Source organism: Typopeltis vanoorti, chromosome 12, assembly GCF_054136105.1.
Source record: "Typopeltis vanoorti isolate ZY-2024b chromosome 12, IOZ_Tvanoo_1.0, whole genome shotgun sequence".
NCBI lineage: Eukaryota > Metazoa > Arthropoda > Arachnida > Uropygi > Thelyphonidae > Typopeltis > Typopeltis vanoorti.
Window position 1 is genome coordinate 62,172,628 of NC_143560.1, and position 14,030 is coordinate 62,186,657.

A 14,030-nucleotide genomic window follows, 5' to 3' on the forward strand; every position below is an offset into this window, starting at 1 on the left:
TAACGGAATTGATGATGTTATGTCTGTTTAACAAGGAAACTATGGAATCTGTCGAAAGCAATCAAAGGTTGATAGTTGAAACCACTTGTCAGCTCTCTAAGGTGTAAAGTTAACGGTAATCCTGGGTGCAACTTAGATTACGATATCCTGCGTAAGAAAACTATACACAAGACAGGAAAACACACAGATCTTTGCAAGGAATGCTTGGCTTTTGTGTCATGAAAATGGTGCGATTCAAAATGACAAATTTTGATAGTGATCCTAAATGCCAACCTTCTAATACTTCAGTATTAAAGTGCCTCAAGCCAGGGAGGAATATTAGCTTGATTTCAAATCGTCCTGCTAATAAAAAGGACATTACAGAAAAAAATAAAATAAAAATTGACAACGACAACTATTGTCTTTCCTTCAATGCATCAGCCCCACAGTTGCAAAGAGATCGCGACGCTTTTCCTTTTACTGCAAAGATCTAGGTTCAAATCCCATGTGAATAAATAATGTAAATAAATTTTATGAAGCTTTTATTATTATCTGAAAATGAAATCGATCTCATACAGTAGTGGCAAGGTTTTGCCCATAGCCTGGATTGCTTTCGACCGCAGTTCCAAACAACCCAATACAGATTAAGTTACGTGGTGGGGAAGGAAAGTGAACTAATAGTTTTACTGACGCCATGTTTATCAATTCACATATCAGAAACGAAACATGCAATTTGTCCACATCCGTATGTAAATGTGCGCAGCTTCGTCGGTTGAATTCGTTTTCGCAGTTGTTTTCACAATGAAAAGAAAGGGCTTTAAAAACTTCAAATTGCAAAAAAAAAAGCTTTGCACCAGCAAAATAGCCTCTGTTTTCAACTGAAGGTCATTTAGCCAGCCATATAGAAGTAACAGCATTTTTCTTCGTGAAAACTAGAAATCCCTTCCCCCCCCCCCAATACAACTAATCACAGAATATATGCAGATCGGTAGGTTCATCGCGTTGTCTCATAATAATTCTAAACAACTAATCAACTTAGGAATGAGTTTGCAAGAAATAAGGTCGAATTCACATAGACAGGCACACAAATAGGATTTTAAGTATGTTAAGCTTTATTTATAGCACTAGACGTTTTATCTAGGAAAGTATTAACCTTCATCCCCAGATTTCGTATCATGTTAAACACCTGCTCAGTATTTCCGTCATAGTAGATGCGAATGTGTTCGACAGAGTTAGCTTTGCACAAAGTATCTTCAATCTAAACTGCAAGTTGACCTTGATCTTTTAACTGTGGAAGTACGCGTATTCGGTTTCTGATAGCAGCTTGAAACAGGGTCAGAATGCAAACTATGGAAGGTAAATCTGATGTATGGATGAACTACAGAAAACGTGCAATGATGCCCGTTTTCTGTGGGTTAATGCAAACGAGGTTTCCATGGAACCATGTTGATACGTTAAATGCATTTTTGAAAACTAACATGCAGCAGGAATCGGAGATACCAATTTTAGTGTGTAACTTTATTTATTTATTTATTTATTTATTTACAATGAACAAGTTCAGGGTGGATTTCGTGTGTAGCTCGAAATATACCATCAAACTTATAACTCGGTTCTTACCTGGTGCACTCCATTTCCAGAGTAACTGTAGCTGCAGAGTCTAATTTGCACTTTTAATATGAAAAGAATGAATGGGAGAAAAAAGAAATCTTTCATGTAAATAGAAAGAAAGAAAATGTGAACAAAAATACTCATATCACCATAGCAACAAGTCTGCATGTAAGCCAAACTTTCAAGGTAGGATAGTAGAGAAAAACTAGTCAAAACAAATATCAAAATTTGAGCGCAAAATACCGCCTTCGATCTTTCCTTAACACACACAGACATGTAATTATGTTTTATATTTAAATATAACTTCTGAGGATAACTTCCTTTGAACATGTACTGATACGTGTTTATGCATTAATCTTGTGATGATGCAGCTATGCTGAAAGGGTTTTGAATAATTCGCAGGCACAATCTGTGGAAGGGAGAAGTTATCTAAGCGGCAGTACTGTGAATGCGACGTACTACGTAAGCACTTTTTCTCACATTACTATCCATTATATAAGATATACGTAGAATTTACATATTGGTTTTATCTCTTTACTAGCCAGATGTACGATCTTAGAAAACGGTAAATTAATTGCAATATTGACAATATTAGAGGCTAAACCACAGAAAAATTTCTGTTCAAGAAAGATATTTATGTTACTGCACACACACACAGAGAGAGAGAGAGAGAAAGCTCAGAAATACAACCTTTACCAGGACTCAGATCTCGAATAAAGTATATTCTTGTTTGGTTTCCAATGTATGAATATTTCACTTGGGTTGATACAATGTTTATCGAAGAAAAACCCAACCAACACTTGAGTCTGGTTAATCCTTGTCTAAAAAACTCGGATGACTTCATAAATATCCTAAAAAAAGACATTAAGAACAGAAATGAACTCAACAACAAATTAGATTTAAAGTGAACTTCATTTTCTTTACTTTGTCCAGCCTTTTTGGATTGGATCTACTGCCATATAAATATTGTACTTCTTCAGTGGTGCCTTTTTTTTACAAGTTTGATCGCAGGTTAGTTGTGGGCCCTCCTGTTATATTCCTTTATATCCCTAAAGTGTGATTGTGTTTTATTATTTCTAATACCGGATACATGTCAAACTAGTACTTAATTCCAGTATTTGTTAAATGTTATATTATTAACATTTTTAGAATATTTTTCAACGTAATAAGAAGAGGAACCGGTTTTTTTTTCATATTATTATTTTTTAAAATAATATGGCATGATTTTCTATTATTAAAGTTAGAATAAATATACTTACACGTGTACGAATAAAATGTGTTTTTTTCCTTCAAAACACGTTTTAGGTGAGGGGATCTCCTGTACGTGGTATATAATAGGATGCATTCTGTACAATATTTTCATATTCATCGTATATGACGGCTTTTCAAATGAAAGTAACTAACTACCTATCCTTCATACGAAAATGTTAAGATCCCCCCCCCCCCCGCAGAAACGGTTTTTCATATGTGCCAAACAGACCGCAGAACAACCCCAATCTACAGACATAATACCCTGACTAGCCTTTAACCCTAGTTGCCGCTTCCGCTGTTACAATCATCCTAACCCAAATCATAGCTATTATCCATCAAAATTGGTGTCGTAATTCCCCATTATCCTTGTTAAAATATGAACGCTAATCCATTATTCGTTAACTATTCAACTGAAAATCTGTAGAACAAATAATTTTTTATCTTAACTGCTCTTTGGAGCAATTGTTTTCATTTGAATTTCAAAAATATGTATTTAGATCGATGTTAGTGATATTGTTAGTTAATTAATAATAATATTATTATTTTAATAATGAACTAACATTAATAATAATGCGAACTACCAGAATACTGTAGGTGGAACAAGCAGTAGCATTTCGGTTAACCATCAAAATGTGAATTCAGTATCAGAAAACAATGAAAATGCCAAATCCTCTTCCATTCAGAAATGACACAAAAACAGCTGGCCCTGGATAACGGTAAGCCCTTCAATTATCACATATTGCAACTGATGATTTATGTCCTACACAAACTAGAATGAGCAACCCAGATGCCCAAGTAATAAAATTTTGTACGCATCTGTTCTATCTTCTTATCAGTGATCGCGTTGCGATGCTCTAGAGCAGTGTTTCCCAATCTTCTGCAAGACCAGTGTCCTATTTCGATCTGTTATCGTGGGTACGTCTTCCAAATTGGTTTACGAAATCAGTTGTTTATGTAAGTGCTGATATTTGCATTTGGACTCGGGGGCGAATGCAGGTCTTGAAATTCACGCTTGCTCTTGTTATCATTCAGGGAATGAGAGGTGTGATTGAAGTCTGATTAGCGGAATAATGAATTACTGACCATTTAAAACTAAGTACGGGTAACCCTCGTATAACGCGGATGTTAAGTTCCGCAAAAATGCCGTGTTATATAAATCGCGTTATGCGAGTCTCAGATCACATAGAAAAAGTAGGATTATGTTCCGAAATCGTTTTTTTTTTTAAATTATATAAACAACAATGACATCCAACAAAAATATATTTTTATTTAATTCGAGTAATTCATGTAAGTTAAGAAAACATAAACTATGGAACAAATACATAGTATAAAAATTACAAATTGTAATTAAACTTCATTGCTCATAATGCATAAATGTTTTAGGCAAAATAAAATAGTGGATATTTTAATCTTTCATAGCACGAGGATTTGAGGACTGGTTAATAAACACTGGTTTTGTCATGTAATCACCTGATGTATTACTACAAAACAGTAGAGTAATTCTATCTTTGGAAACTTTTGAATCCAGGAGCTGATCTTTCATTTTTCGAAATATAGGTGCGTTTTTGCATTTTTTTCCCAATATAACCCGGATATTGGAAAATTGAACACCTGGTCTACACTATAAATGTTTATAAACTTTCAGAGTTTTTTATTTAATAAGATTTCCATCCATAGGAATTTTCTTTTGAGGTGCAATCTTCTATCGAAATCATTAGGGATTTCTCCATTTTTCCATTAGAATATCGCGTACACGAGCAACGCGCTTTGCACTTATCGTTGACCCAGCAATAAACACTTTCTCGGATTTTCATTTTGCTTGATTGTTCGAATTGTTGATTCATTTAAATTCAAAGTCCTTGCAAAAACTCTTGGTTTTTCTCCATTTTTCAACAGATCCAAGATTTTGAATATTTTTCTTCGAGAGAAATTAATTTTGTTTTCAATGTTGGTTTTTCCCTTTCGTTGCAGTTTGTGGCCATTACTATAAAAATAATTTTTTTCAGAAAAAAAGCAAGCATTACATATTGTATGTAACTCATCAGAAAATAAAGTGCTCAGCTTGAGATGAACACACTTGTGATTTTTAATGCACTCTCCTGGCAGAAACGAGGGCAATTTTCAACAATAAACGTTTTATACGGTAAACAATTGAGGTGCACGCGTGCTAAAGGGTATTTCCCCTAATATAAATTCGCTACTTATAATTACATGCGGGATACAGGCAGACACAAATTTAACGAAGATAAAATTTGATTTTTAAGTCGCGCGGAGAAAAACATATGAAAAGATAAAGGGTTACTACAATTTTAGACCGCGTTATATCGAAACCTCGTTGTATAAGTACCGCGTTATACGAGGGTTACCTGTATTTAGAAATTTATGCACAGTTAATCATACAAACACAACATTTATTTTACAAATGATATTCTATCTTTTTCAGTTTAGCTATTTGAATACAAATTCTACCCTACGGTTCTTCTTTATGAACTGGTCAATAACATCGTCATAAAAAGTTGGTTGTAACTTAATTTTCCCAAGCAACACGCACACTTGTAAAGACTGGCTGAAGCTCACTGGCTAGAGCTACTTTGACTGCGTATGGCCCGTGTTTAAGCAACAGGGGAAGATGACGTGGAGGGAGCGAAAATGGCTATGCGCGCGCACGAAATCACAGTGCTGAAGCGAGGACCTGGATGCTCCCACAACCGAGCAAACCAAGGTAGCTTGGCTTGCTCGGTTGTGGGAAAATAAAAGCCTGCATGGAATGCTTATAAATGCATGCATTTATTAACAAATAAATATTACTTCTTTCTCAATTAATGAGCTTGCGCAGCAAGCATGGAGAATTCGCCACTGTTTGGACTATGCTTATGTAAAGATAAATCATATTTAGGCAACCATACGCAAACTTCAAAGAACAACTGACAATTTTAATAGACACCAATAATAGGTGACTACATTTATTAGTCAGAATATGATATGAATATGGATTATCTGAACACAACACAATAGGCAGTTGCTGCAGAATTTTCAAGGTAATACGATCACAAAGGCACGCAGTTGGAAATGAATAAGGATGTAAAACTGTTCCAGCTGTTGTCCTAATGCTTTGGCTGCGCCATCTAGGGACAATGATGAGCAACCAGTTTTGTTGTTTTCAGCGAAGGATGTTGACTTCCTAGATTTCTGCTTCCTTCTCTTCCTAAATTGTTTGAAAACGTGGCCTGCTGAACAGTTGATTAATGTTGATTTCTAACTATGAAACTTTTAGTATTCAATTTTGTTGTTGATTCTTCAGTATACTCGGCAAGTTTGCATTTGCACTGATAAATGAGGTAGAATTTTATCTTTTGAAAAAAGGATAAGGAAAGCTAGTTTAAGTAGGTGAATCTCTAGACCAGGATTTCTCGTTATGTAAAAAATAAATATAAATAAAAATTAAAAAAGAACTAAAAAAAACTTAGCCTACAGTAATGTAGTATAACAGCATTTCATGGGTGTGAGACAAAAATATGGTTTATATGTGATTTGCACCTGTTATATACTGGTTTTTCCCCCCTTCTTTCGGAAGTCACCCAAATGTAAGGGATTTGTTTATAAGTTCTTTAGTCTACACATGCTGTAGAAAGATTCAGAGCAGTGTTACTAATCTTTTCGTTTTGTTCGATGGCATTTATTAATAATGAGGGTATTTAAAACGTAATTACCGGTACTTCATTTTGGATATGATGTCGCTAATACTAATGGTCCTTCGTGTTGATGTTTTTACTACGACGACCCATTTTGGTGAAGGAATTAATATTCGAGCGCTAATTAGTGCGTGCGTTTTCGGTAGATAACGTTAAAAAAAAATAATAAAAATAAAGAATCCATCTAGGAATCTGGTGGCTCAAATATCTGGAAATTGCGAACAGTGGTAGTTTTTAATTTCTCTCTAGGATTTGAGATGTTTAAATGTATTACAGTTATTTAACATGCAGGAGCATGTGGGCAAATACCGAACACATCATGAATGTAAAGTTCGTTTTTGAAAGAATTATTTGAGGCTCCCCCTTCAACGGTGGGCGTAGAGACAGTAGAATGGATCGGCATCGCATAATATGGCGCCATTGAGTATTGATCTCTAGTTTCAGGAAAAGAGGTATAAATTTATAGTGAATCCGGATTATCGATGAATATTTGAGCTCGCCTTCCATATATGCGAATTCACAAATCTACTACCTAAAGACATTCACCAAATATCCATGCCAGCAATGGGACTCAAATGGAGAGCTTATTGGTTGGAGAGCGGCGACAACATCCATTTGACCAACCAGTCTGGCTTTACTTTTGTAGTCAGAAAATTATCCTTCACGTCGAAGCCGTTATATACTCGACCTTCTCAGTTAATAGCGTCTCTGTGTGTTGTATAGGCTGCAGATGGTGTTGACGTGAAAGAAAGTTACTTGTATAATTAAAACAATAGGAGAACCTACGTATTTTACCCGCTATGCTCTCATTTATAAGCGACATTGCAGATCATACACCATTGCATATTTGACGTAGCAATAATAAATTCCACGTACGATAATAATGTACATTACATGGCATCAGATCTTTAAGTTGAAAAAGTCATGAAGAAATCAAATCCACCAATAATCTGTGATGTATGAGAACCTTGTAAATTTTAGCGAGGTTTACTACTTTCATTTGCATAGGTATATCAAATAATTATCTGCGAGCCTCCGTAGCTCAGTTGGTACAACTGAAGCCCTTTGACCGAAAAGACCTGGGTTCCATTCCCGTCCATGACGTGAGGAACTTTTATTTGATCTCATACACAGCAATCGAAGTGTCAAATTTACAACTCGTTATTAAGGCAGATAGAAATCCAACATAACAGCGAGATGAAGTTTCTAATTTTCTGACCGGGCAGTATCAGTCAATTTTAGGATCATTTCTTCACGTGGTTTTCTATTCCATTAAATAAGCAGGAAAATCTATTTTGCCTTTTTTAAAAGGAGAGGCAGTAATGTTGTTGATAGGTTGAAAGGTGAATTGCGATACCGTCGTCCTGCCCAGCCAGGAATTGATTCCTTCGGTTTCAGCGTTGATAAAAAAAATCAAGAGTGTTGTTCTCCTCATGGTGATGATGATGCTGTGGAGAAGGCCTTTTCTCACGTTTTGTTTGACGACTGTAAGCAGGCAATTAGCCGCTTCTCTAAGTGAGAATGTGCTAAAAAATAAAAAATTGTATATCACTTCTTTGAAAGTAACGAAAAGATAGTCGCATACTAAGTGGTTTCTTAACTGTGCATGTAAAAGATTAAGATATTCTTCTTCTGATTGCAAATGGCCGCAGATTAGGGCTGCAGTTTCAGAAAAACGGATACATTTGCTATTAACAGGGCACTCCAGAGACATATACTGTACCAGGCTGTTCCAATTTGGTTATGTTGAAGGAACAGTTTTCTAATAATTCTGGTTTGGATTTGTTTAAGATTTCAAGAGCACCTTGTGCCACGTTTTCTACTAAATGTCAGCATCAGGTTTTGGTGCCTCTACTCCAATAGGGTAGTTTCCAGTGGAAATGCATGTGTTGGAATGATAAGGAACTGTCTGTTGAAGTGTGTTTTCTTGGAATGTTGTATTAAGGTACTATAGATCTTGTTTGCATTAAAGAGTGCAAGTCTCATGCATTGCCGGTTTTTATTGAAAAGATAAGCACCGGATCTTCGAGCACAGGATATGTGACTCCCTTTTCCGATTTAAGTTTCTATCCGCTCGGCATGATTCTTCAATTCCAAGTTCGTGAGTTATTTTCGAAAGTGTCATGCGAGGCTCGGAGAAAGGAATATCATTCATGACTATCATGGCTCGCCATTTCCGAGCAAGAAACATTCGTCTCTTGGTGATGAGGTTTCTTATAATTTTGGAAGTTGGGTTCCATAAGGGTCTTGAGAAGAAAAACTGTTTTCACTATGTGCTGCAGATTTGTTAAATTTATTGATATATATATATACATACATACATACATACAGGTGGTTCAATATTCCAGGTACAAACTTTGAGGGGGGTAGAGAACTTAAAAATCAACCATATTCACATAGGAAAGCATGAAAGGAAACGCTACCGGAAAGTACTAACAGGGACACAAAGGTACAGAAATCACAAGGCAGTAAGTAGTGTAAAAAACTTTATTAGGTGTAACCGAACAGTTCAACAGTAGTTGGATACATAATATGGTAAACGAGGTGCATGTCTGCCATCTCAGCGTTCGTAAAACGACGCATGTTCTTCGTACGACGCGGAAAGCTTGAATGAGGAAACCCAAATTGCTCACCTGGAGCGCTGGTGAACAGCGCCACCTATCACTTTCGGGTGGCGTTTCCGGTCATGCATTCCTATGTGAATATGGTTGATTTTGATGTTCTCTACCTCCCCTCAAAGTTTGTACGTGGAATTTTGAACCACCCTGTATATATATATATGTGTGTGTGTATATATATATATATATATATATATATATTGTTTTATGAAAAATTGATCTCCGTTCTAGTCATTCAATTTTTCATAAAACCATGTATGTTAACCGAGTTAATGATCATTCTGTCATATATATATATATATGTGTATAGAAAGTTTTTTACCTTGGGTATAACATATGTTAAAGATACCAAGCTATTTTAAATATAAACCTGGTTTTTTTTACTCCATAAGGGTAAATATTAAGAATAGTGATCAGAGCTTATTCTACCTTTACCACGAGTTGCCTTGACTTGCACTACGTTCAGGGTCAGCTAAACTAACAACACTTGCAGGCGCAAACTTGACTGACTTGTCTGTTTGCTTGCTTGGGAAATGGAGTAAATAAACCAGGTTTATATTTAAAGTAGCTTAGTATCTTTAACATATATATATATATATATATATATATATATATATGTGTGTGTGTATAGGCAGAACTGAAGATATATTCGGCAGTCGATTGTGTGCGATCTGCACACAATACACGCTGAGTGTTCAGGAAAAAGCAAGTGCGAAATGTTTATCCTGAAGTCAATAAATAAAGTTTTGGCCTCCTTTGTTTTCCCAAGTAAGATAAATTCCATTAAAATTTCCAACATGAAACCTATAAGCTCCTTGTTCTTGTAGAAATATTCCCAATATGGATCTGAAGTACAAGATTTGTTAGTTTTTTTTTTCGGGGGGGGGGGATGTAAAAAGACAGTGAATGCAAGTTACTGAAACGTTTGTACGTCACATACTAAGATATTTTTACTATGCATTTTTTCCCCAAATTAATTACGACGGAGACAAATAGGACTTACTATTATTACAATTTCAAGGTGTCCAAGGGCTTATCGTGGAGGCCACCCTACTCCGCAAAGCTTACAGTCTACACTACTTAATTATCCATCACACACACACAAATGCCATGTACTGCCCACTAATAGTATTTTGTCTGGAAATGTTGCTAGAGAACACACACAATTTGCATGATGTGTGTAGGATATAAAAAAAAAAAAACGTTTTGCCAGGAGAAAAACCTTCTACCTTCATATACTCCACGTATTCGATAAAGTACTCTGCCATTCCTAACACGGGAATATCTTAATGAAGCAAGTGAGAGAGCTTGAGTAACTCAGTTAAGATTGAAGATGGTCCTCCCGTGGAAGTGGCTGTTCAGTTGGACTAAGATCGGGTATATGACGCTGCCGGTCTATTGCTTCCAAGGTGCTAGCTACTTCGAAACAACAAATCCTCGGACAGTCGAAATGACAAAAATGCGACATCATGAAGTAAGTTCCTCTCATACTGACATATTTCCACTACCATGACATGCATTTGGAACAATGCGGTCTTGTTGGTAACCTCTGTCGAGTTGGGGCCAGATTTTCTATCATGTGAAAACAGCGAGACCTACTGCTCCAGAGAAGGCTTTTCTATATCTTTAAATTCCAGCTTCCGGGCCATGACACTATCGTAAACATTGCTCAGAAGTGAAGTTTGCGATTGTGGTTTTCTGGACCATAAAACAAACGCTGCCCTGTATATACCACGATCCAATTTTTAAGCACTTCTGATCTTCCAATACTTTCTTGACAACAATGTTTTAAAAGAATGCGTTTCTGATTCATTACGTATTATATTATACATTTTTTTTTTATTTTAATTGTTTTTATTTTAATTAAATACGAAACTGATCCTAATTTTATTCCTTATTTACTTATTTATTTTAATCTATCCTATTTTCTAATTATCGAAGCATATAAATAATAATTCGCCAAACGGAGTTTTCAGAACACCTAATCATCGAAATAATAATTCTCTCACAATAACAGGATGTCCTAAACTCTCCTTCCTGTTCCTCATTACAAGAATAACGCCCTCTATCGTCAGAACATTCACACACACACACACACACACACGCATATTCTACGCTTGGTGAGTCGGCCTATATTAGCAGAGCGAACCTGACGAACTGGGAAAGTTTTAGTGGCGACTGTCAACGCCAATGCGGTATATACACGGATGTGCTTCAGGCTCAGGCCTTCGTTGTCTCATGTATGACGACGACCTTGTTAGAAAAAGACATCTGTCTTAGTATCGTATGCAAATAGAAAACAAGTCATGTACAGGTAGTACCTGGAATAACTACTACATCAGTTTGTCGTTTAGATACTTTAATGTTCTATAGGTGATGAATTTATTAAGAGCTTGAAGTGCAGACAAGAAAGGGGGGGGGGGGATAAGAAGAAGAAGAACGAGTTGCAGCACTTAACCAAACTCCGAGGTTATCTTGATGTAGAAGGTTACAAGGCAGAGTTTAAGTAATCTTCCCACTAATTTACAAACATACCCGATCTAATGATACACATTGAACCTCGATAAAGTGCAGCCACAGTTCTAAATCTACTGTTGTATTTTGTAGGACAATCTCGGCTGTGGGAAACTTGTGCAAACATTGCTAAAAAAAAAAAAAAAAAAAAAAAAAAAACCTTAGCTCTGCTGCATAAATAATGTTAATGTTACAAAGGGATCTTTGTTGATAAAAAAAAAAAAAAAAAAGGAGGGGGGAAAACATCATGATTGCGCTGATAAATTCTTAATTTTAATCACTATTTTTACAGCGATAAAAAATAAAAGAAATCACCGAAAAATAATATTTGCTAACATTAGTAAATATTACTTTTGAAATATTTTCGTGTTCATCAGACTATATATGGCGCTCTCGTCTGCTGAAAGTAACCAAATACTTACTGTTGTTCCTCTTTTTGCAGAGAGATTTAAAACATTCGAAACAAGTCAAACTTCCATATTTCTTAAAATCGTAGAATGTCCGTAGATGAGATGATTTCGTTATTTTTATCCATGGTAGAGAAGTTGCTTCTTTTCCAAGTCGAACATGTCAGGAAGGTTGATCGAAACATTAGGGGGCAACTGACAAATACTATTAATTTTCTTGTTGTTTTATTTTAATATTTATTTTTGTCGTTGTTGAATGAAAAGCACAACATAGAGAAAGAGTGTTGTGATTTTCTCACTAATTTTGTGAGGAAGGCATTATTTCAATCCACCGATATGGATCCTTAACAGAAAAGTAAATTTTATTCGCATCTTTGGGAAGTGGAGATAGGTCTCAGTTTGGGAAAAAATACTGTTTATGCAGTTAGTTAGTTAGTTGGTTGTTGTTATTATTATTATTATTATTAAGAGAGACCTCTAGGGAGTCAGGGAGTCACTGGGGAGGCTACATATACATGCACAAGCTATCATAGCCCCTGAACTGCCTATCTACTAATACTCCAAGATCCCTAGCCTCATCAGCTTCTTCTATAATACGACATTGGAACTATCCAATGTCGTATTATAGAAGAAGAATTCCAATATAATACGACATTGGATATTTAATCACGCAGAAGTGCATGACTTTACATTTACTGACATTGAAATGACACACATTTTCCCATGCCCACAATTCCACCCTATTCAAATTATTCTGCAAGTACTGCATATCAGCAGCATTCCTGATTACCTTGCCTATCTTTACCTCATCAGGAAATAGCTTTATGTCGTCTTTCAAATTCTTCTCAATGTCATTAATGTACAGATTGAATAACAGTGGACCAAGGACTGATCCTTGTAGTACACCACTAGTTATTTTATTTTATTTTAATTTTTTATTAATCTTTGTACTGGTTATGGGCAGTACTACCCTTACATCACGTTCAGACTTGATATAGGCCTAAGCCTTTACAAGTGTTTTACCCTATGCCTGTTCTAGTTATCATTGTAGTCATTATCTGGTGGCAACGCCATGCCACCGGTGTGCCCTGCAGGGCCCTCAAGGAAAGAACTTTTATATCCTTCTGCGTAAGCCCAAGATGTTTTAAATCCTTATAACTATCTGCGCTCCATACGCCATGTAAAGAGATGGTGGCGCTGGTAAACCTCGGAGTTGCCCCATGCTCCTCCCGTATCTTGCTAACTAGATCTTGGTTATTTTTATAGTAGTTGACTTTATTATTATGGCTATAGGCTAGTGACACCCTGTTCCCGCCACCTGGGCATCAACCCCAAACGTCACCATCGCTTTTAATCGCTTTTAATCACCATTGAGCTGTGCGGGGCTCGAGTAGGCAGGGCATTCATCCTCGTCCTGATAAGGTCAATATACTCGAACCCATGGAGGAGTCTGGTGCCATCCCTTACCCAATCATGCTGGGGAGGCACCAGATATGACTCTTTTAAAGGAGCACCATCTACAGAACAGTGCAACAGAGATGTCCACCTCTTGTGTTCTGGGTATAAGATGGGGGAAGAAGATAGTTCTAACTGCGCGATTCTTGACAGCCGCAGGCGTGGGATAAGCTATCTAAGTGATGGAACCCCGAGCCCACCATCCTTCACCCTCGCATGGAAATATGCAGTAGGAGTGTCAGACGGCAGTAGAAGCCATGATCTCACGGCTGAACGGATAGCCCTGTCCAAAATCTTGCAGACTCACATCCCCAGTATCCACTTTTTTGATATCTGTCAGCCAGCCATTCTATAATCCAAACCCATATTCTCCAATTTATGCAGCAGTCTGCCATGCTGTATTCTGTCAAAAGTCTTAGCAAAATCTAAAAATATCATGGTGTATCCATTCCTCTTGTCTAGTTCAGTGGTAATATTGTTATACAATGTGAGTAAGTTGCTAAAAC